Here is a 23,328-nt window from a genome sequence, read left to right as displayed (position 1 = left end):
CTTGTTATGATCTGTTTCGTATGACCTATCATATGAACAATGAGGAGGTCACTCTTAGCAAGCTTCAAGGTCTTCTAAGGACTGCAGAAAGCAACCTGAAAGGCAAGTCGGTTTTGCCTACTCCTACTACTACTTATGCCCCTGTTATGGCAATCGGACATGGGAAGGGAAAGAAGAGGAAGGCTCCCTACAAGAGACGCAAGGGAAAGTCTCTTGATGGATCCTCTTAAAGTGGCACCAAAGTTGGGTTTGCTAATCCCTCCTCTAATTCGAAGGATGCATAGTGCTTCCACTGCCATGAAAAAGGGCACTGGAAATGAAGCTGCCCCAAGTACTTGTAGGACATAAAGGATGGCAAGATCAAGCCCTCCTTTGCAGGTATTTACACTATTCAGTCTAATAACTCATCCCATGCTAATTCTTGGGTCCTTGATACAGGTTGTGTATTTCACATTTGTTCTGATTTTTAGGGACTAAAAAGAAGTAGGGATGTGGACCACGAGAAGCTAAACTTAATCATGGGAAATAGGAAAGTGTCGCCTGTAACCAAGATTGGAGTTTATTCTTTATTGCTTAGTAATGGTTTAGATTTAGATTTGAATAATTGTTGTTACTCGACCGATATGGCGAGAAATATTATTTCCTTTCACAGTTTGTATAAACAAGGTTTTACCTTTTCTTTTAATAATGAAATTGGCGGTATTAATGCTTATTACAATGGTGTATTTTATTTTGAAGCATTACCTCGCAATGGTATATATGAAACTGTGATGGTTGTAGATAACCTAGGAAATAATGTGTTACACATTGATTCTTCCAATGATTTCGATAAGGCATGCTTGTGGCATTGTCGTCTTGGACATGTCAACAAGAAGCGCATAATCCAACTGCAAAAGGATGAAGTTTTGGAGTCATTCGACTTAAAGTCGGATGACACTTGCGAATCTTGTTTACTTGGAAAGATGAACAAGTCGCCCTTCACTGGTTCTTGTGAAAGGGTTGAAGGTCTGTTGGATCTCATACACACTGATGTGTGTTGACCATTCAGAACCGCCACAAGGGATGCTAACCGCTTCTATGTGACTTTTACTGATGATTACAGTAGGTATGGCTATGTCTAATTAATCAAGCATAAGTGAGAAACCTTTGAAAAGTTCAAAGAGTTTAATCAAGAAATGGAGAATCAAGGAAGAGAGTATCTTAGTATCGAGTTCCTTGACTATCTTAAGGAATGTGGAATTGTTTCACAATTGAAGCCATCTAGGACACCACAGCTTAATGGTGTGGCTGAGAGGTGCAATAGAACCTTGCTAGACATGGTTCGTTCCATGATGAGTCGAGCTTCGTTACCTATGTCATTCTGGGGGTATGCCTTAGAGATTGTCGCCCATATCCTTAATCTAGTCCCTACCAAAAAGGTTTCCAAAACACCTCACGAGTTGTGGACAGGGAAGGTTCCATCGTTAGACCACATCAAAGTTTGGGGTTGCGAGGATTTCGTGAGACGCGAGACTCATGAAAAGCTCAAAACTTGTAGTGAGCGATGTATTTTCATCGGCTACCCGCAAAAGTCCTTTGGATATCTCTTCTATAGACCGAGTGACAATATTGTCTTCGTATCGAGGAGAGGAGTCTTTCGTGAGTGAGAAATCATATGCCAAGGGGATAGTGGGAGGCAAGTTGACCTTAAAGAGCTTCAAGAGTCAAGCGGTGAAGGAACCTCAAACACTAGCACTCAACCCGAGGAGGAAACTCTTGTTGAACCAATTGACGAATCCATACCTCTGAGGCGTACCAGTAGAGTTAGTGTTCCACCTGTGTTATATGGTTTTCATATAACAGCTGAAGGTGATACATTTATCAGTGATAGCACACTGGTAAATTTGGATAAACCTAACAACTACAAGGAAGCCATGGCAGGCCCCGAGTCTGCAAAATGGTAAGACGCTATGGACAGCGAGATTCAGTCCATGTATGACAATCAAGTTTGGAACTTGGTTGACAATGTACCGGGTCGTAAAACATTCGGGTGCAAATGGATCTTCAAGAAGAAGACCGACATGAATGGGAAAGTACACACATATAAGGCGCGACTGGTTGCGAAGGGCTTTACTCAAACTCATGGACTTGACTATGATGAGACCTTCTCACCAGTAGCGAAGATTAAATCTATAAGGGTTATGCTAGCCATAGTTGCATTTCATGACTATGAAATACGGCAAATGGATGTCAAAACCGCATTCCTTAATGGAAAGTTAGCGGAAGATGTTTACATGAGTCATCCAGTGGGTTTTGTCAATGCAAAGTACCCTAATAGAGTGTGTAATCTTGAGAAATCCATTTATGGATTAAAACAAGCGTCTCGCAGATGGAATATTTGTTTTGATGAGAAAGTCAAAGAGTTTGGATTTTCGAGAAGCAAGGATGAGTCATGTGTATATGTCAAAGCTAGTCGGAGCATAGTGAGCTTTCTGGTATTGTATGTAGATGACATACTGTTCATAGGAAACGACATCCCAACAGTGTAGGAGGTTAAGTCCTGGCTTGGGAAGTGTTTCACTATGAAGGACCTCTCAGAAGCTGCTTATATTCTAGGGATAAGGATATTGAGAGACAGGAGTAAAATACTAATAGGACTTAGCCAAAGTACCTACTTGGACAAGGTGTTGAAGCGTTTCAACATCGAGAACTCCAAAAAAGGTGACCTACCTATCCAAAGCAATACCAAACTGAGTAAGACTCAGAGTCCAAGTACAGAGGCTGAGATAGCAGAGATGAGTCAAATACCATATGCTTCTGCAGTTGGCTCGATCATGTATGCTATGACTTGTACTCGCCCTGATGTGGCCTTTGCTTTGATCATGGTCAGTAAATATCAAGGGAATCCTGGTAAACCTCATTGGACTGTGGTTAAGAACATTCTCAAGTACCTGCGGAGGACTAAGGACTGGGTCCTTACCCTTGGTGGGGGTGATGACTTGAGAGTGACAGGGTATAGCGACGCCAGCTTACAAACCGACATAGATAATTTCCGCTCTCAGTCGGGTTGGGTGTTTACCCTGAATGGAGGAGTAGTGACATGGAAAAGTTACAAGCAGGAGACTGTAGCTGATTCAACTTGTGAATCAGAGTACATAGCAGCGAGCGAAGCATCGAAGGAGGCGATATGGTTCAAAAACTTCATCGGAGACCTTGGAGTTATTCGATCCATAAAGGAGGCTATGGAGATTTTCTGCGAAAATGAAGGGGCGGTTTCCTTAACCATGGAACCGGGAGATCATGGTAGATCCAGACATATCGACAGAAAATACCACTTCATAAGACATCAAGTAGAAGAAGGACACCTCGTGGTTAAGGGGATATCGTAAGAGGACAACCCAACAGATCCCCTTACAAAGGGACTGACTAGGGTTAAGCACTTGCAGCATGCAAGGGGCATTCGGCTAACGGACGATATTAATTTTAGTGGTTAGATAAATAGAAACTTGTAATAGCTAAAATGTAATTGACATTTGATGATTAAATAAAAGGGTTTTTATTTATAAGTAAAGTTACTGTCTTGTGCCAATTATTTACTATTGTTTCACTTTCCATGTTTTGACTTCCAGAATAATTAAATTATTCAAACCATCCATAGTCGATCATATATTGGAAGTAAGTATGAAAGAAGACTGTCATGAGTTGGCTTGTATATTGTCTAAGGTGTTAGACATAGCAAAAGTTTTCTACACCATTCATGAGTACTCCTGAAATAAGATTTGAGTATTGGATTCAACCCGCGCTCACCTGAATTACTTCATGGAATTTATCACGAGTAATTGTGAGACGATAATATCATATAGTCTTCAAACCAAGATATATGAGTTGTTGACTACGATTTGGTTGTGCATTTATGGCACGAAAACGCATCAGTAACTTGATGTTATAAAGCATGTCGTTGTGCATGATTTGATGAGTAGTTAGTACAAGCATATAATTTGAAGTTTATCTGTTCCTTTTATCCTAAGCGGATTAAAAGCGATATCTTGGACCCCTTGATGATTCTATTTTGACTATGTGTCGGGCCCGGTCAGAACTAAATTGATGCGTTCAGTTATGTTCTATGTCAGACGAATCGGAAATCAGGAAAAAATTGCAGGACAATAAGTATGACTATGTTCCATGTGTTTGTCTGCATAGAAATCTTGAGAACAGAGGAGTATATGATTCCTTATCTGAAGGACGCATCACTAACTAGGTCAGAGTTCGACAACAGCTTTTGAAAGCTTACGATTTCTAAGTCGGATCCTGAAGTCACATTGGCAGTTTTAGTTATTAGACTTATCCAAGTGGGAGACTGTTAAATTTGGTTTCTAAGCCCATAACTATAACTGGGATGTAATTGACCCGATTGTAGCATGGTCCTTTTGGGTTGCCTTCTCCAGTGCAATTTGATAGGATAGACTTTTCAGAATAAGGTTATTTATGATTTATTAATATATTACAAGTATAATATATTAATATGAAATCATATTATTTAATTAGTATTGCTCAAGAATTAATTTGGAATTAATTTTGTGGTCAAAAGAGACTAATTAAATATATGGAGATTGAATATGTTAATCAATTATTCTTATAGTGTGGGCCAATGATTCATGATTTTGTAGATGGGCTAAACAAATGATATAATCCATGGATAGTCCATGGAGGTTATGAAGGGTTTTAGTATACTACAACATCCTATGGTGCACATACAACCCTAAATGCTTTGGATCTATGTTTTCTCTAATTATACATGCAATATTGTTTCCAAAGCATTAAGCCTACAACTAGCATGGAAATGACACAATCAACATAAAAAAGAGTTATAGAATTACCTCATGTTGTAGCTTGTAGAACTTCTTGAGTTTGGCCTTTAAGAACATAGTGCCCCAAGTGTTGCACCTCAAATGGAATCACAACACACCTAGAACAAAGGAAACTTTTGAGAGAGTATTTCTTGCCCCAAAATCGGCTCATGGAACTCCAAGGATCACTAGTGTGTCATTTTGGATGCTAAGGGGGTTCATATATAGTGTGGCAAGATTAGGGTTACACCATGTAAACCCTAATGTGCATGACCTTCCATATTCCTTAGGCTCCATGGGTTTAAACCCCCATGGATCATACATGGTTTGTCACATTTGTTTAGCCCAACCTAAATAATCATGGATCTTTGGCCCACACCATAAGAATGAATGATTTACCAAATCAATCCCCATATATTTAATTAGTCTCTTTTGATCACAAAATTAATTCCAGATTAATTTTTGATCAATACTAATTAAATAATATGATTTCAAATTAATATATTAGAACTTATAATATATTAACAAATCATAAATAACCTCTTCTCAAAAGTCCATCCTATAAAATTGTCCTGGTGATATGCAACCCAAATTGACCATGCTACTCTCGGGTCAAGTACATACCAATTATAGTTATGGGCTTAGACACCTAATACAAGAGTCTCCCACTTGAATTAGTCTAATAATTATTATTGCAAGTATGACTCCACAACCCGACTAGTAATCGTAGCTCTTAAAAGCCGCTGTCGAACTTTGACCTAGTCAATGACGCGTCCATTAGATAAGGGATCACATATTCATCCATTCTAGATATCATATGGACTGAGACATGGATTATAATCATTCTCTCTGTCCATCTGTTGTTTCCCGATTTCCGATTTATGACGACCGACTAATTGAACAAATCAAATCAGTCCAGGCTTGGCCAAGCACTTAGGGGTGTCATCACTAAATCATCGAAGGGCCCACAGATATCGCTTTTAACCACATGGGGTAAAAGAAACGGATAAATTTTGATCCAAATGCTTGCTTGTACTTACTCATCCAATTACACACAACAATATGTTTTATAACACCAAGTTACTGGTGCGTTTACATACGCTAATGTGCAACCGACTCGCAACTACAACTCACATGTCTCTGTTTCAAGAATATAAGATATTATCGTCTCATAATCACTCGTGATAAAATCCATGATGTGATTCAGATGAGTGTGGGTTGAATCCAATACTCGAATCTTATTCCTGGAGTACTCATGAACACTGTAGCCAACTTGTGCTATGACTAAAACACCTCTACAGACCCATTCTTGACAGTCTTGCCTCAATACCTACTTCCAATGTATGATCGACTGTGGATGGTTTGAATAACCTAGTTATTTGGGAAGTCAAAACATGCAAAGTAAAACACAAGAATAATACTAATCCTATATGGCCCCAAAACTTTTGAGTTCCATATTGATTACTCATTATTCATTGTATAATGTTTTGATTTTATCAACTCAATACTTGAATTAAAATAATAGTTGTCCCATGCTCCAAGCATGCAAACTATGTTTTCTATGGTCCTTTCTTTGTGAAATAGATCAATTGAAAACACTTTAATGATGTTCATTTAACAAATCCAAATCCTTATTGCAACTGTAAGAATTCCAAATTCTTGTCACTGCATGCAATGATTCTTTTGTAATGTCTAGGTACCAAAAGTCACAGAGACTTGACCAACGATATTAAAAAATATTCCTTTGGAGATTGTTACAAGGCAATTCCATGGAAATGAAGTCTCAAATTCAAAGTACATTCCTTTGAACATCCTTTTTGCATAAAAGTTTCTAGCTTTCTCATCTATTCTTCAACTCCCAATATGGAAACATTCCATATTTGCCATACGACAACTCATTATTAATAGACTCATGTCCATTCATAATAATGTCAATATGGTCCATCCATTACCATCATTATTAATAGACTCTTGTCCAATCATAATAATGTCAATATGGTCCATCCATTACCATACTTCCAACTGTCCTTAACGACCAATCCTTAGATTGTCATTAACAGTTGTTTAACCACTTTAGTCATATCCAGTTCTATTCCTTTTTACCTCTTAATGCCCTAGGCATTTGGAAAATTAGAACACGAGAATATTATAGCATATGCAATCGATCCTATACCCGAAGCATATGGGACACGATTCATAATGTCAAACATAAAGACATGATACTTGATCAGTCTTTTGCTATAATATTTCTATTTTCCATGTTCTCAAAATTTTGATTATGAAGAGGGATGTCGTAATCATAATCAAATTTTGAGAAGACAGTTAACATTTCCATATCTATAATTTCCTTATGTTGAACCATTCCAACATAACATTAATATATATTTGACTAAATTTGATTAAAAACTCAATCTAAGCTTTTAGATTTGAAATTAAGTATGAATTCCTCTCCCTTAATTATGGCAAAACAACTTTTCAAACCCTGCATCTTTGCAAATTGAAACTTTTGTTTTCTATAATTAACATTGCTAACTCGCAACACTTAGCGTAATAACTGTGCTCCCACTTGTTGGATTTGTTATCTAAGCCCATAACTATAATTGGTATGTACTTGACCCGAGAGTAGCATGGTCCATTTGGGTTGCATAGCACCGGAACAATCTGAAGGATGGACTTTTGAGAAGAGGATATTTATGATTTATTAATATATTAGAAGTTTTAATATATTAATAAGAAATCATATTATTTAATTAGTATTGATCAAGAATTAATTTGGAATTAATTTTGTGATCAAAAGAGACTAATTAAATAAATGGGGATTAATTGTGTAAATCTTTCATTCTTATAAAGTGGGCTTATGATTCATAATCCTTTATGTTGGGCTAAACCCATGTGGTAACCCATGGATACTCCATGGAGGTTAAAACCCATGGAGCATGAAGAATGTGGAAATTCATGCACATTAGGGTTTGCATGGTGTAACCCTAGTTGTGTCACACTATATAAAGGACCCCATCGCTACCAAAATCGGCACTTAAGTGAAAAGAAAAAGGGCTAGTCGATTTTGTGTGCAAGTATACTTCTCTTAAGTTCTTCCATTTGTTGGTGGTGTTGTGTGAAGCATTTGAGGCATCACACTTGGGGTGCTAGGCTCTTAAAGGCTTAAGGAATCAAGCTACAAGAAAAGGTATCTCATTCTACTAGATTTTTGTATTACAAGAAAAGGTATGTCACACTTGGTGTGCTAGGCTCTTAAAGGCTTAGGAGTGTTAGAATGCTCAAAAGCCTTCACCACTAGCATAATAATTACATTCTTATTAACATAATACTTATGCTCCCTCTAGCTTTGACATGTACCCATAAATCAGTTGGACTTCTAGAAATCAATACTTATTGACTTTCTTACCAAAGCTCAGATTTCTTATACGAGATGCTTCGATAAGACTTTATCTAGGCTTCTCAAAATCATACACCTTTACTTAGATAACTCACATGTGTGTCTAAACAATTTTGGAACATACAGCAATAAGTCCCAAATGTTTAGACTTTTGCCATTTCCCACAATTCGAACTATGAAGAGGGATGCCGTAATCATAACCGAATTTTAGAATGCAAACAAATATTCAAGAGTTAGTGTGGATTCTTATCAAGACAAACACTTCACACAATTGGTCTTAGTTGGTCTTTGTCCTTACCAAGACATCAAAACTTACCAATTTCAAATGTACAAGAGTACGAAACATGTTACTCTACATTTAATGAGTGTTATAAACCTTCTTAATTTATTGTCACTCAAGGCGCGAGCTTGGAGTATGACTCTAAGACTTGTTTTTGGAACGAAATATGACTCATCTTCTAGATTTAACCATTCCAACAATTCAAGATTCCTCTTCTTAGCCATAGAAATGCACTAAGATGACCTTAGAGGATCAATTGTGATATGGTTTTCATAATCATTAAGATGATCATAAAACACGATACTAAAGTACTCTCCCATCTTTTCAGATTGGAGAAACTTTTATCTTTCTGCCTATTTTGATTCTTCTCATTCGAATTGCCATACATTGAAACTTTTCCAATGCTCAGAATTATACTTAAACTTGTAAGCATAACCATATTTACTAAACTTTAGTAAATCATGACGAATAGTGTTATCGTTCTTTTTGGTGGACCTGACCAACGCACACCCAGTGTACCCAATCCCCTAGTCCTTCACTTGACTCACATATATATATATATATATGAAAAAGGAATTAGTCTTAATTTCCCAAAGATGAAGGTTCTCATTCAACACACAATACAAGTTGTATGATTCCAAGTTTCTATCCAACTGAAACTTGGGTGATGATAATCTTTCCTTATTAGGTAAATTCTCGACACTACCACAAACGAAAGAATCAAATTCATATTGCTAACATAGAAACATACAAACATCAATTTTCACAAATGCCATTGTAAGGAGATTTAATATAAAAATAAACAAAATATTATTTATTTATAAAATGCGGAAAAACTTTTCCTTACTATGCAATTACAAATGAAAATTATGTTACTACACATTTCTAAGCAATCTATCATAACTCTTTAAGCAGCAGCTCAAAAATCCGATCCACGACCAAATTTAGCTTGCTCTTCCTTTAAGCTTCCTTCCTTTCCCATGATCCTACAAAACATCAAAATGAAACCTTGTCACATCATGTATTAAGAATCAACAATTAGGAACTTAATAGAGTTAGATAGTGGACTTACCTGAAGTAGAACCATACAATCTGACTAAAGTTATCAGGTAGTCAGGGCAGCTTCGATTCCAATGTCGCTTTCCTTGGCAATAGAAACAATTGGGAATTGCATATGGAACAATCTCATATTTGGCCTTTCCCTTATGATCAAAACTTTTGATAATGGCCAATTCCTTTCCCTTAGGAGAAGGAATAATTTCTAGGATATCCATGTCATTACCCATGTCAGCTTGAGAGGTAGATCTTCCAGTCAAATTTGCTTGACCATTGCGCCAAAGCATTCCTGATTTAGCAGCAATCAGCAAATAAGTAAGATCAATAAGGGTCATGTCGTGATCTGTCAAATAGTAGTCTTTAACAAAATCACTATATGACTCGGGAAGTGACTGAAGAACCCAGTCAATAGCCAACTTCCTTGGGAACACGACACCCAACATTCTCAGCCTGTCAATGTGTGACTTCATATCCAGGACATATGCACACACAAACTTTCCATCCTTGTGGTTGCTATCCAATAGGGCTTGAGTGATCTTGAACTTTTCAAGTCCTTGAACTTGTGGGTTAGGGAGAATAATTGGAGGAGGTGGAGGAAGTGAAGCATGATGTTGTGGAACATCATCTTCATGTGGAAAGCTTGTTCCAAAAGATTTGGGAAGACCATAGTTGTCTGAACTAGACATCTACAATGGGAGAAATTCAAGTTAGTTGATTTAAGTCCTTAATATAACACCCAAATGAAATATTAAGGCTAGGACCCAGCACAATATTTTACAATTCGGAAGAGGGATATCGTAATCCAATTGCAAAATATTTGAAGGTAGGTAAATAACGATTTACCAATTTCCACCATGAAAAATTAAATTGATTATTAAGTTTTAATTGGATTGAAATTCCTAGATCCTTTGAAATTCATCGAATTTTTTAATGGCATGTTTAAATCTCGATTGTGCCCTTCAAGTTTGTGATTGGGATGTCGAGGATCACAAACAAGGTGTGAATAACCATGCAAATTAGCTTCGTACTCCCAATTTTACAACCACCTAATCAATGTGTCGGTTAACCACACGTGCTCCATTGATCTATGATTAACATCAAGCTACCCTTTTCCACTCACTGTCAGTCCCATATTAGTGTGTCGGTTAACCACACACGCTCCACTAATGACTTAACAAGGTGAAAAATGCAATTTCATGGGTTAGCACCAAATTTCCATTTTTCCTAAGTAACTAAGATTGGGAATTTATAAGTGTTTAGTTACTTAGTATTTCATTATACTTTTAATGAAAATTTAAATGTCCTGTAAAACCCGTTCGGCTAACGACCCTCCACAAGTCAAGGAAGTGGTGGGTGAGAGTGGACACCCATTAAACTGCCATTTTATAGGCAGTAACCTAATACCCCCCCCCCTTATAGACCGGCTTCGTGAATGAGGCATACTAACGGTAAGACTGCCTTTGGTTTTATACATATATATAAATATTAAACCTATAATATTATAATAGTATAAGGGTTGAATTTTTAACTTTTAAAATTGTAGGGTTTGGAACTAAATGTTTCAAAGTGAGACTTTGCATTTACAAATTCCAAAACTTGAGGGCAAGTTTTGAACTATTCAAAAACTTTTGGTATCTATAACTTATGAGTTTAATATAGGTTTTATGAAAAGACTCTTGACACTCCATAACTTGAGGACAAGTTATGGAGTTCATAAAAACATTTATGTAAAAGACTCTTCAAGTTCCATAACTTGAGGACGAGTTATAGAAGACTTAAAACCATTCAAGATGACATTTAAAAATGAGACCTTTCATTTTCCATAACTTGAGCACGAGTTATGGATTTCATCAAAAACTTTTAGCTCAAAAATTGTAACTAACAAAATCAAACAATTTGTCATTGATCTAATTAAACTCATAAGTTAAGATAATTCATATCAAACAAGTTTCAAGAAATTAGCCTAATCATATAAACTAATACATATCATCAAACTTTAACAATTATCTTTTATATGGATGAGAATAATCATTACCATATCAACAAAATCCGATTTTATGAACTAAAGCATTTTGTGGTAATAATTCTAATCCAAAGCAGGAAAAAAAACTCGAAAAACTACTATCTGGATAGGCAACACGTCAAGCCCCATACTGGACTCGACGATTCCAAGGCAAAACACATCATACTCGTCGAGTCCAAGCATGGACTCGTCGAGTGGGTCAGTCAGACAACATTTCAGCTTTGAAAAATAACATATTTTGCATCAAATATAATAGAAAACCATCCTACTCTCTGATACCACTGAAGGGTTTTGGTATACTACAACATCCTATGGTGCACATACAACCCTAAATGCTTTGGATCTATGTTCTCTAATTATACATGCAATATTGTTTCCAAAGCATTAAGCCTACAACTAGCATGGAAATGACATAATCAATATAAAAGAGAGTTATAGAATTAGCTCATGTTGTAGCTTGTAGAACTTTTTGAGTTTGGCCTTTAAGAACTTAGTGCCCCAAGTGTTGCACCTCAAATGGAATCACAACACACCTAGAACAAAGGAAACTTTTGAGAGAGTATTTCTTGCACCAAAATCGGCTCATGGAACTCCAAGTATCACAAGTGTGTCATTTTGGATGCTAAGGGGGTTCTTATATAGTGTGGCAAGATTTGGGTTACACCATGTAAACCCTAATGTGCATGACCTTCCATATTCCTTAGGCTCCATAGGTTTAAACTCCCATGGATCATCCATGGGTTGTTATGTTGGTTTAGCCCAACCTAAAGAATCATGGATAATTGGCCCACACCATAAGAATGAATGATTTACCAAATCAATCCCCATATATTTAATTAGTCTCTTTTGATCACAAAATTAATTCCAAATTAATTATTGATTAATACTAATTAAATAATATGATTTCATATTAATATATTAGAACTTATAATATATTAACAAATCATAAATAACCTCTTCTCAAAAGTCCATCCTATAAAATTGTCCTGGTGATATGCAACCCAAATGGACCATGCTACTCTCGGGTCAAGTACATACCAATTATAGTTATGGGCTTAGACACCTAATCCAACAGGTTAAACCCATGGAGCATAAGAATGTGAAAGGTCATTGAGCATTAGGGTTTACAAGGTGTAACCCTAACACTTGCTACACTATAAATAATCCCCTCCTAGAGCCAAAATCGGTTACACCATACATTCCAAGAAAGTGAAGTTGATTTTGTGCTAGTAACCTATTCTCTCAAGCCTCCTCTTGGATATTAATGTTTGTGAACCATTAGAGGCATTACACATGAGGTGCTCAAGCTTTCAAAGGTCAAGAACTACAAGTCCTTCTAGGAGGTAAGTCATCTAACTAGTTGTATCATTCAATTGTTCAAATGTATGCTAGTTAGGACAATGCTTTGGAAAATTGAAAATGTGCATGTAAAATTAGAGAAAACATAGATCCAAAGCCTTTAGGGTTGCATGTGCACCATATGAGTGTTATAGTGCTCAAAACGCAACAAATTCAGGCCCTCGCTTGGCATTCCAACGAACCTTCACTATGGGTACGCGGCTTTGTTTCGTTCTTTTGACTTCCCTGCCCATGATTTCAACTAGTTCCACTACGAAGTGTAGACTCTCATTTACTTCGATCTAGTCGAGTGGAACCACGAGAGTCTCGTCAGACAGACACTTCTTCAAGTTGGATATGTGGAAGACAGGAGGTATATTGCTGAGTTTCCTGTGGTAGCTGAAGCCTATAAGCCACCGGGCCGATCCTGGCGAGGATCTCGAAATGGTCTAATGTTCCTTTTATTCAATTTTCCACGCTTCCCAAGCGTGTCATCCCCTTCCGGGGCGAGAATTTAACCTCACGTGGTCGTTGACTTGGAAATCTAAGGGTTTTCCGTCGTTTTTTCGCGTAGCTCTTTTGTCGGTTGTTGGATGCCTTTGTCATTCTTGAATTTGGACCATCTTTTCGGTTGTCTCTCTGCTAATTTCAGGGCCGGTGATGGTGTGGTCAGGTTTCGCCCCCTTTCTAGTTGTGTGTCACCCACTTCAGCCTGGCTCAAGGGTGGTCTGCATTTGCGTCCTATAGGGTTTCAAGGCTTCGAGCTTGCGCCTCTTCGATCTCTGGGGCATATGTGAATGGATGGTCATGGTCTTTGAATATTGTGCACTTGACACCTTAGAGGTAGTGTCTCTAGACCTTAAGGCGAACACTATTGTCTCCAAAGTCGAGGTTGTGTGTGGTGTGATTGTCCCTTATAAGTCTTAGGCCGTCTCGGAACTTCTTCCTTCGGAACTCTGAGTTGGTGGTATGCCGACCCTTACTCGTTCCTTGAAGTTGGTTAAACGGATCGTCGGTTCAGGATGGGAGGTATTGGCCCTTGATAGGGGGGGGGGGGGGTTCGTTCGACTCTTAACAGTCAATGATCATATGGACAATTCACCCTTCTTCTTTGGGTGCTCCCTGAGCTTAGAGGCCCGGTCTGATAATTTCCTTACTCGTTAGATCGTCGGAACAATTCCTGCATTTACGTTGGTGCTAAGCGGTATGGGGATTTAGCTACGGAAATGGCTCCAAGAGTCGAGTCGATTCTGAATTCAACATGGCACATGAGTGGTATTTCTGAAAGATCTTATGGGAACACGTCGGGAAGGTTATAAACCCCTGGGGTATCCTTGATGTCTTTCGCTCCATGTTTCCTATTTCTATTATGGGCTAAGAAAGAGCGTGGTACGTATTACATGGGTATTTCTGAGTTAGGATGCAAGGACGATTCGGATGCGGGTGTCAGGTTTGTCGTTCTAGATAGCACGACTTTCGTTATTTAGTAAGCTAAGTCGAACGGTTTCTCGTAACGTATGATATGGGTTTGGCGAGGGCTTATCTAAAACATGTAAATGGTGGCGTCGGAGTTTCCTACTGTTACTGATTTTAGGTCGATTTAGAAAAGAATGTTCGTTTAGAGTTAGAGTGTACCCTAGGTATGTATTCTTGGTGGTTTTAGTTTTTCTCCTATTCATTTCTACTGGGAATATTTCCGTGAATGTTTGAGGATTTTGATTTAGCATGCAATTATACCTTGGGACTTACGAGTTTCCTTTTCGCATCTCTATTGTAAAGTACGCATGCGTACGAGATAGTTGGGGAGAAGTGTAACGGTAATCACAGTAGGTTCCTCCATTACCTCCTCGTGCTCCATGGTTGAAATGCTTCTGACGACTCGGACATCTTTGTCCTTAGTCCTTGGGCACTCTCTCTTGAAATGCCCCGTCTCCCTGTATTCGTAGCAAGCCTGACTCATTCTAGCTTTAGCGGCTTGGGTGGCCTGTCGGGTTGGCACTCTAAAAAAGCGAGTGATATGCCCTTTTTCCGTTGAAATTCTTGCAGTGCATTTATCGGTAGGATCCTTTGTGATGGAAGTTTCATTTGTTGCATTTAGGCAGTTTTCCCGCATATGGTTTCGTCGGTACGGAGTCAGTAGGAGTAGTGGTGGCATGAGCTGCCACAATTTGTTGTCTCTTGGCAAGTACCTGAGTCGAGCGACCCCCTTTCTTGTTCCAAAACTTTCGATGCTTGGGTAGTGCCCCTCCATTCTCACGGGAGTTCTTAGGTTTGAGATTCGGGGTGTCCTCACAGGAACACACCCACTGATGTCCTTGGTTTCCACCGGGGTTGGTACTGTTGGCACTGCTCCCGTTACTGTTTATGTTGTGAGCGCTAAATTGTACCATGACGGCTGTCACGGTGGCTGTTATGGTGGGTTGAAACGTAGTGAGGTCCATTTGTAGAACTGGTGTTTCGTCGGTATGCTAGTTACTCCCTCGTTTCTAGTTGTATCTCATTTATATATATATATATATATATATATATATATATATATATATATATATATAATATATATATATATATATATATATATATATATATATATATATATATATATATATATATGTATATATGTATATATATATATATATATATATATATATATATATATACGCATATAAATTACATGTTTTGTTCTACGGTTCCCAAATGTTTCGACCACATCATCAAAATGTACTTATGGTGGTAAGTAGTAGTAGGTATTGTACGAACATTAAGTTATCAAAATAGAACATAGCCATCAATACATTTAGTTGATTTGGGTTACATGAGTTCTTGGAGGGCGTACCTCTCTTGGTTTACTACAACCAGTTGTGATGAAAGATGCAATAAACCTAAGACATAGAGTGAGTAGTGTAGTCACTAACTCACTTGGCTACACTAGTCTATCATATGAGAAAATGGCACACAAGGTGCCCAGCCATTTCACTCATTTCACGAGTGGCCTCCTCCGCTCTCTGTTCTGCTAAGGCTGCCCTAGCCTCCGCTGCAAGGATTTGTTGTCTCATTGTGGCCACTTCCTCCTCTAAGGAGTGTAGACGGTTCTTAATGTCCTCCTGCTCTGCTTGCTGGTTCAATATAGCTCTTGAATGGTGTTCTTGCTCTTCGCGGAGGCGTCGAATTCGCATTGTCTCATTCCGGTCTTCGCCTCCAATCTTCATTACCTCATGATGGAGAGCCTGAACTTGGGTGTCTAGACAGGCCATTTGTGGTACAATTGGAGGTAGTGCTTGATTTGTGAGGGTACTGGGGCCCGGAGTATGGTGTAATGGGTGCATGCCTAATACGGATCGCCGGCCGTCTCTTCTAGCCCAGGCATGTAGCTGGGTCTCCCCTTGTCGAGGTGCATCCTGGACAGATGTAGATGTTAGCAACGAAGCTTTCCATTTCATGGGCAATGTTTTCTTACTAGGAATGTTCATCCAAAGAGGACCCCTATTGGATGCTTACGTACCTGGAAGGAAGGAGGTGAAAGGGTATCTTGGCTGTTCTCGATAGGGTAAGGTTTGCTACTGGTCTCTCCAACGCCTTCCTCCTCGTCTGAATTCTCATCGGAATCTTCCCCCTCGTAATCCACCTCTTGGTATTCTTCAGGACCCTCTTCTGGGTTCTCCTCATGAACCTCTTCTGGCTCCTCCTTGATCCATCCGTTGGCTACCATAGCAAGGTAGTTGGGTTCTTCGTGGTGAAATTCAGCCATGTTGTCTGTACGAGAATAGAGGTATGAGAAATACGTATAGGGCTTGAGTGTGTGGTTCTATGGTATCCTAAAATACTCCTATAGACTCGTCGTTAACTACGACTATTTCCCAGCACATGCTAGTCACACCTCAGATAAATATAGTTGATCAGGCTATATTTATTCTAAGTCTAATTACATATCCCAAGGCCTACCTGTAGTGTTCAATTCATCATACTACTTCTATTATGCTCTCGTTATGACACTGCCCTAACTTGTATGTACTTATACTTTACTTAAAATATTATGATATTTTTAAACGTATATTTGTAGTCAGAGTGTTTTAGCCCCATTCTATTTATAGTTGTATATCTTGAATGGTTTTATATACTAGTTCACTATAAACAATGCTCTGATACCAATCTGTCACACCCCCGAACCGGAATGGCGGAAACGTCTGAGGGCGGATGACTTCATGTACAGTATCATAACAATTGAATATGAATGAATCATAGCAACACAAATGTCATACACTGAGATTACAAGTTTACATTTTTTACAAACTTCGCTTACTCAAAAGTTAAATACAAATAACTAAAAAGTAGGAATCATGATACAGCGACGCCGACCCTCAAAATGTTTTTTGAATACCTGTTTGCTGGTTTCCTGAGAATACAAGTGATTTTGAAAAGTGTCAACAATTAAGTTGGTGAGTTCATAAGCATTCTGTATGAAAAGGATTTGTAACTATTTCGCGTAATATGGTTTTGTATACTTCCAGAAAATCCGATATTTTCTTAAATACAAACAGTAGTGTTAAAACCATAAGACCAGAAATGGAAGTAATGTTTTACTGAAAGATAGTATGTAGTTTTATCTTTTCATAAAACTGATGAAGTGTAAGCTTCCCGTAAACCGAGTAGTTTTGTTAATCCCTATATGAGTTATTATAACCATGCTTAATATGACTGATATGCTTGAACGACGTTCTTCAGGCGTCGGAATTTGTAGAAATTTCTCACACTAGACTTGGTTGCCTAGCTGTAGCGAACCGCTGAGGTGTGGGGTTGTCAATCCCGTATAGATCTATACACAACTATCTCGCTCTCCTTCCGGGAGACTCTGCTTATAATGCAGGACTTAAAGTGTACACTAGGTAGGTACGGTGAAGAGAATGTCTCACAAGAGTATCAACAGATTTATGTGAACTACGACACATTTTTCTTGGAAAATAAAATAATTATATTGTTGAATAATTACATAGTTCTTCTAAAATGATAGTGTGGTTTTGTGACTCCCAAACTATACCAATTATAGTTTATTATGAATGTTTTGTTAAGTCCATTTATATAATCAGATATGTAAATACATGTAGGTTATCTTGTCTAGATGTTTTAAAAGATTATGACATATAAACATACATCCAAACACAAGTATAAAAACATTTAGTATGGTGAAGAAAAATTCTGGTTTTTGACTTTTCTGTCCATGTTTTTAGAAAAATTATAGAAAAATCATCTTGAGTCGAAATCTGGATCCGTAAACTCTCAGAACTTATAAAATGAGTCTACTTTGTCCATAATATTTTTTTTACCTTAAGTGGTTCCTAACCAGAGTGAAAACGTTCGGGGGCGGAGGACGTCATGTTCAGTATGATAACAATACACAATAGTAAAACAAGCAACAACATCATCCATTGCATTAATAATATAGTTAATACAAGTGTGTTCGTAATGTAATTGTAAGACACCAAAAATATATATATCAAAATAAAAGACGAGTCTTGAACACGCTCCGTCTTCTCAAAACCTGGTCCAGTGTACCTGTCTACTGGTGACCTGAGAATATAAGTTATTTTGAAAGAGTAGATCAGCATTAAAGCTGGTGAGTTCATAAGTATTTTAGTGTCAAATGTTTGTATAAGTTTGAAGAAAATGTTTGTAAGTGTTTGATGTAAAGTTTGTAAATGTGTGATGTAAAGTTTGTTTACATCCTAGAAAATCCTATATTTTCTACTAAAATGGAGAGTAGTCTTCTACCAAGACCCGACTGTTCTAAATGTTTAATCTTTTGTAAAAGTGAGTGTTTTCCCAAAATATATGACTATTATTACCAGAAAATAGTTTACATTACCTTTTATGTGAGAATATCATTATATGATTGTAATGGGAAAATGACTGTGTATAGTAATGTTTGTAATAAGTAACTACTAAAACACTAATTACCTTAAAACCAATTTGTTTAATTAAGGTTAAAATGTGATATGGTTGTAACCATACTGATTGACAAGTGTTTAACACGACAACCTGCTGGCGTCGAAACTGATGTGACATTTGTCACCCCTTGGCCTTACCGGCCAAACTGTAGCGAACAGTCGGGATGCGGGATTGTCAGTCCCGTATAGATCTATACATACAATGTCCACTCTCCCTCCAGGAGACTCTGGCTACAAAATGCGACCTAACAAATATATTGCTAAGCCATGAAGTAGTTTCACATAATTGTTATCTTGTTCTTGTAAAAGGATGTATGTTCCTTTCTGTTTCTTGTTATTGTATGTTGCTTTCTGTTCTTGTTATCATATGTTTGAACTGACTCATGTATATACTGACTCTTGTAAGTTTCATTGTTCTAGAAATAGTAAGTATTATTCTCCTAAACTATACCTATTATAGTTTACTAGTAAGTTTTGTAATTGAATGATTGTTCATGTTTGTACACCTTTGCTACCCAAAGGTGTTGAACTGATTGTAAGTACTTTTATATCAATATACATATACATAATATATAACTAAGATTCCAACGACCTTCGGATAAACAACCGATACCCTAAGTCCACAAACAAACAAGGAACAGGAACTAAAGCGAGTTATCAGTCCTAAGCCCTTTCAACCTTATTTATATAACTATACCTATATAGACATGATTTTGACAATATAAAATTTTAAAAGAGTTTGATAAAGAGTTTAGCATATAAAAGAGTTTTAACCATTTGAATGGTAATTGATGACTTGATGTCAATTTATAAAATGATTTGAAATTGTTTGTTTGATAACACAGTTTTGAAGTATAAGAAATCTATTGTTTTGATAGTTATAAATCACATGTGATTGATTATACAACTATATGGTTTTCTACTTGTATTCCCTCCCCCCCCCCCCCATAAAAGCATTTAAAATCATTTAAAAGATAAATTAGGGGTATGAACTCACCTGTAGTGAGTGACTCGAATGGAAGATAGATATAGGATGCTCGAGATTACAAAAGGAGTCCCAAAGCACAGATTGATCCTATTAGACATATAATCACATATATAGGCATACAATTAGTGTATAACAACTAATCATGTATTGGAAACACCCCTAAGGACTAGGAATCACTCATAATGGAGTGTATCAATTACACATGATTGATTTAAGGGAGTTCACGGCCACACCAAATGTGTGTTTACGGCCTAGATGTGTTCACGGCCAAGGTGTTTACGGCCATGGGTGTTTACGGCCAAAGATGTTTACGGCCAACACATGAAATGTCTTGAGTTTACGGCCAAAGATGATCTTGAGAAGGGTTTACGGCCAAGGGAGAATTCATGGCCGTAAACTCTTGATGTTCTTGATGAAATGGTTGTTTCTAGGATGTTAATCAAGAGCATCTAATGAATATCAAGTATATGGAAAGGATACTTACGATTTGGAAGCTAAAAGAGGTGATTACGGCCCAAAGAACTAGTGTTTGTTCTTGGTGTTCTTGGTGTTCTTGAAGATCTAAACCCCAAAAGAGATGAATTCACAGATGAAATCATGGGGTTTTACTAGATTAAGAAGGATATCAACTAATATAGGAAGAATCACTTACAAATTTGTCGAGAAATAGAAGTGTTCTTGATGATACTTGAGAGAGAAATGAGTGTTCTTGAGTTGGAAGTGTGACAAGTGAAGAAAAATGAAGGAATATCATACTTATGGAAGGAGTTCACGGCTAGACTAGAGCTTACGGCCGTAAGCTCTATTTTACGGCCGTAAACTCCAAGTGTTGGAGTTTTCCGGCTTGAATGTTGCACAATGAACTCTAGCAGATACTTCCTAACACTCAATCCTTGAATGTACTAGTCTTAGAACACTCAAAAAGACCATTAACAATGCCAAAAGTAAGCAGAAACAAGTCTGACTTTGATTGAATTGAATGGCTTTACAAGATAGAAATTCCAGGTTGTCACATCATCCCCCCGTTAAAGGAAATTTCGTCCCGAAATTAGAGTTTAAGCAATTATAGATAAACTAAGGGAAAAGGTGAGGATAGGGATCCGATTAGTCCTAACGACTACGTTGTCTCGGGTTTCTACGTATTCTTCCACACAGTTGGGTTCTCGCTTACCTCGATCAAAGCGAGTGGAATAACGACAGTCTCGTCAGACGACCAGCTTTCAAGTTGGAGACGTGGAAAGTAGGGTGTATGTTATTGGATTTCTGAGGTAGTCGGGGTCTTATACGTTACTGGATCAATTCTAGTAAGAATCTCTAATGATCTTACGTACCTTGGATTTAGCGTTCCACGCCTTTCCGAAGCGTATCCTACCCGTCCGGATGAGACCTTCACATGACGAGGTCACCAACCTGGGATTTCGAAGGTTTTTCTCTTATCGAAGGCGTTATCTTTTTTGCCTGACCCTGGGAGCTTCAAGTCGCTCCTGGATTTGTACTCTCTTCTCGGTAGTTTCTCGAATGAATTCTGAACCAGCGAAGGTGCTGCTTGGAAATTAGACCTCTTGCTAGTTGCATGTCACCTACTTTAATCCAGTGCAGAGAGGATTTGTACTTGCGACCAAAGCGGGCTTCAAATGGAGCAACTTTAAGTGCTAGCATGGTCAAGGACTCGACTAATTGATAATTGGGCATTCTTGTTCTTCCAAAGTCTATCACATATGTTCTCTGCACAACTTCTAATGATTGAACTGTTCTCTCATTCTGTCTGTTGGTTTTGAAGATGGTAGGCTATGCATCATGACTGGCCTAGTTTCTAAAAATTTCTGAAGTGACTGCCTGAACCGGGAGATGATTCTACTATCTTAAACTAAGATAACAGATATTGGAACACCGTGCAGTCTAACTAATTTCTCGGACTCACGTCCTAGTTAACTTCCCTATTTTGCCTGATTCCTTAAGATTGTAGGTAGGGTGCGGATTTGGCTGATCTGTCGACGATCACCCAAAATGGCAATCAAGTCCACCTGTTTCCTTGGTTAACTTGATTATGAAACTCCTTGTAATCCGCCACAACTTCCTCTCAGGTATCTCCAGTGGTTTGTACTGAGCCTGCGGGCTTTTGCTCTAAAGTTCATAATAAGACTCATGCTTAGGTCATCCACCATCACCTCGTGTATACAAGTCGTATATAATGTAGATTTCCAAAACGTTCGGATGGGTGGCTCTTCCCCAAGTCCATAACCAGACAAGGAACAGGAGATAGGGCGGAATCACACATCCTAAATCTTGTTAAATCTAAATTATATACCACTCTTGCGTATACACTTAACAGCGATTGGTTAACCTAATGAGTTCTTAGTCTTTATTCTTGAACTTGGCCTGCGGTACGGGTGGTCTTTCTCGAAGATCTACTGGGTATACTTCGGCTGGTTACTGACTTCTAAGACCCCTTCGGTGTTTTTCGCTTCAAGGCTATTAACTACTGGGTAGGCTAGAAAGGCGTGGTACCCCTCGAATGGGTACTTCTGAAGTTATGAAGTGAGCGATATAAGGGTTTGTGTTATGGATCGGAAGGATTTCATCTGACGATTGATTAAGAGAAGATTTCTTTTACACATCACAGATATTTCGCATGGTAAGGACCAAGCCAAACCATGTCGGATGATGATGTCGGGACTTCTTGATGAATCAGATATTTATGTTAATTGGAAGCAGAAATGATGACTAGGACTATAAACTAACTTGGTATGAATACTACAAACCTATTTTATCAAAATTGAAAATTACAACTAAACGAGGGTTCTGATAATCTGAAACAATGAACTTTCAAGAAATGACTCCTACAAGGTCTCTCTATAACCGTTTGGTGTACACCAGTCATATATAATTAATTAATGGGATTTGGAAGCGTACCTAAATTATAGCAGGGTTCTTTGATGCTTCCCCACATTCCAGGGTCAAACTCCTCCTGATCCCCCACTATCTTTCTTTGTTGGACAGTCCCTTTTGAAATGTCCGATTTCACCACAAAGGTGGCATATTGGACTGACTCCAACGTTGGTGGTTGAAGTAATGTGCCGGATCGGAACTCTGCAGAAACGGGTAGTGTGCCCGTTCGTGTTTCATTTCTTGCAATGAATCACTTGGCAGACTCCCAGGTGATGGAAGCCGCACTTTTTTCACTTGGTTAGGTTTCCAGCATACTGCCTAGCTGGGGTAGGGGTAAGCGGGATACTAGTAGAAACGGCAGTAGGAGTAACAGATGTCGTGGCCGCAGAGGCTGCCACTGATTGTTGTCTCTTGGCTACCTTTTGAGGTGATTTTCCCTTCTTCTTATCCCAGAACATCCGTTTCTTGTTCTTCATTTGGAGGTTCGGATTGTAGTTGCGAGTAGGCACTCGTTGTTGTACTTGGTTGTTACCTCGATTTGGATTGCCGATAACAAATCCACTACCATTTGCGTTGTTAGCATTAAGGTGAG

Source organism: Lactuca virosa, chromosome 6 (genome assembly GCF_052849685.1).
Source record: "Lactuca virosa cultivar CGN04683 chromosome 6, Lactuca_virosa_CGN04683_v6, whole genome shotgun sequence".
In the NCBI taxonomy this organism is placed as follows: Eukaryota; Viridiplantae; Streptophyta; class Magnoliopsida; order Asterales; family Asteraceae; genus Lactuca; species Lactuca virosa.
Note: the sequence above shows the minus strand (reverse complement) of the source record.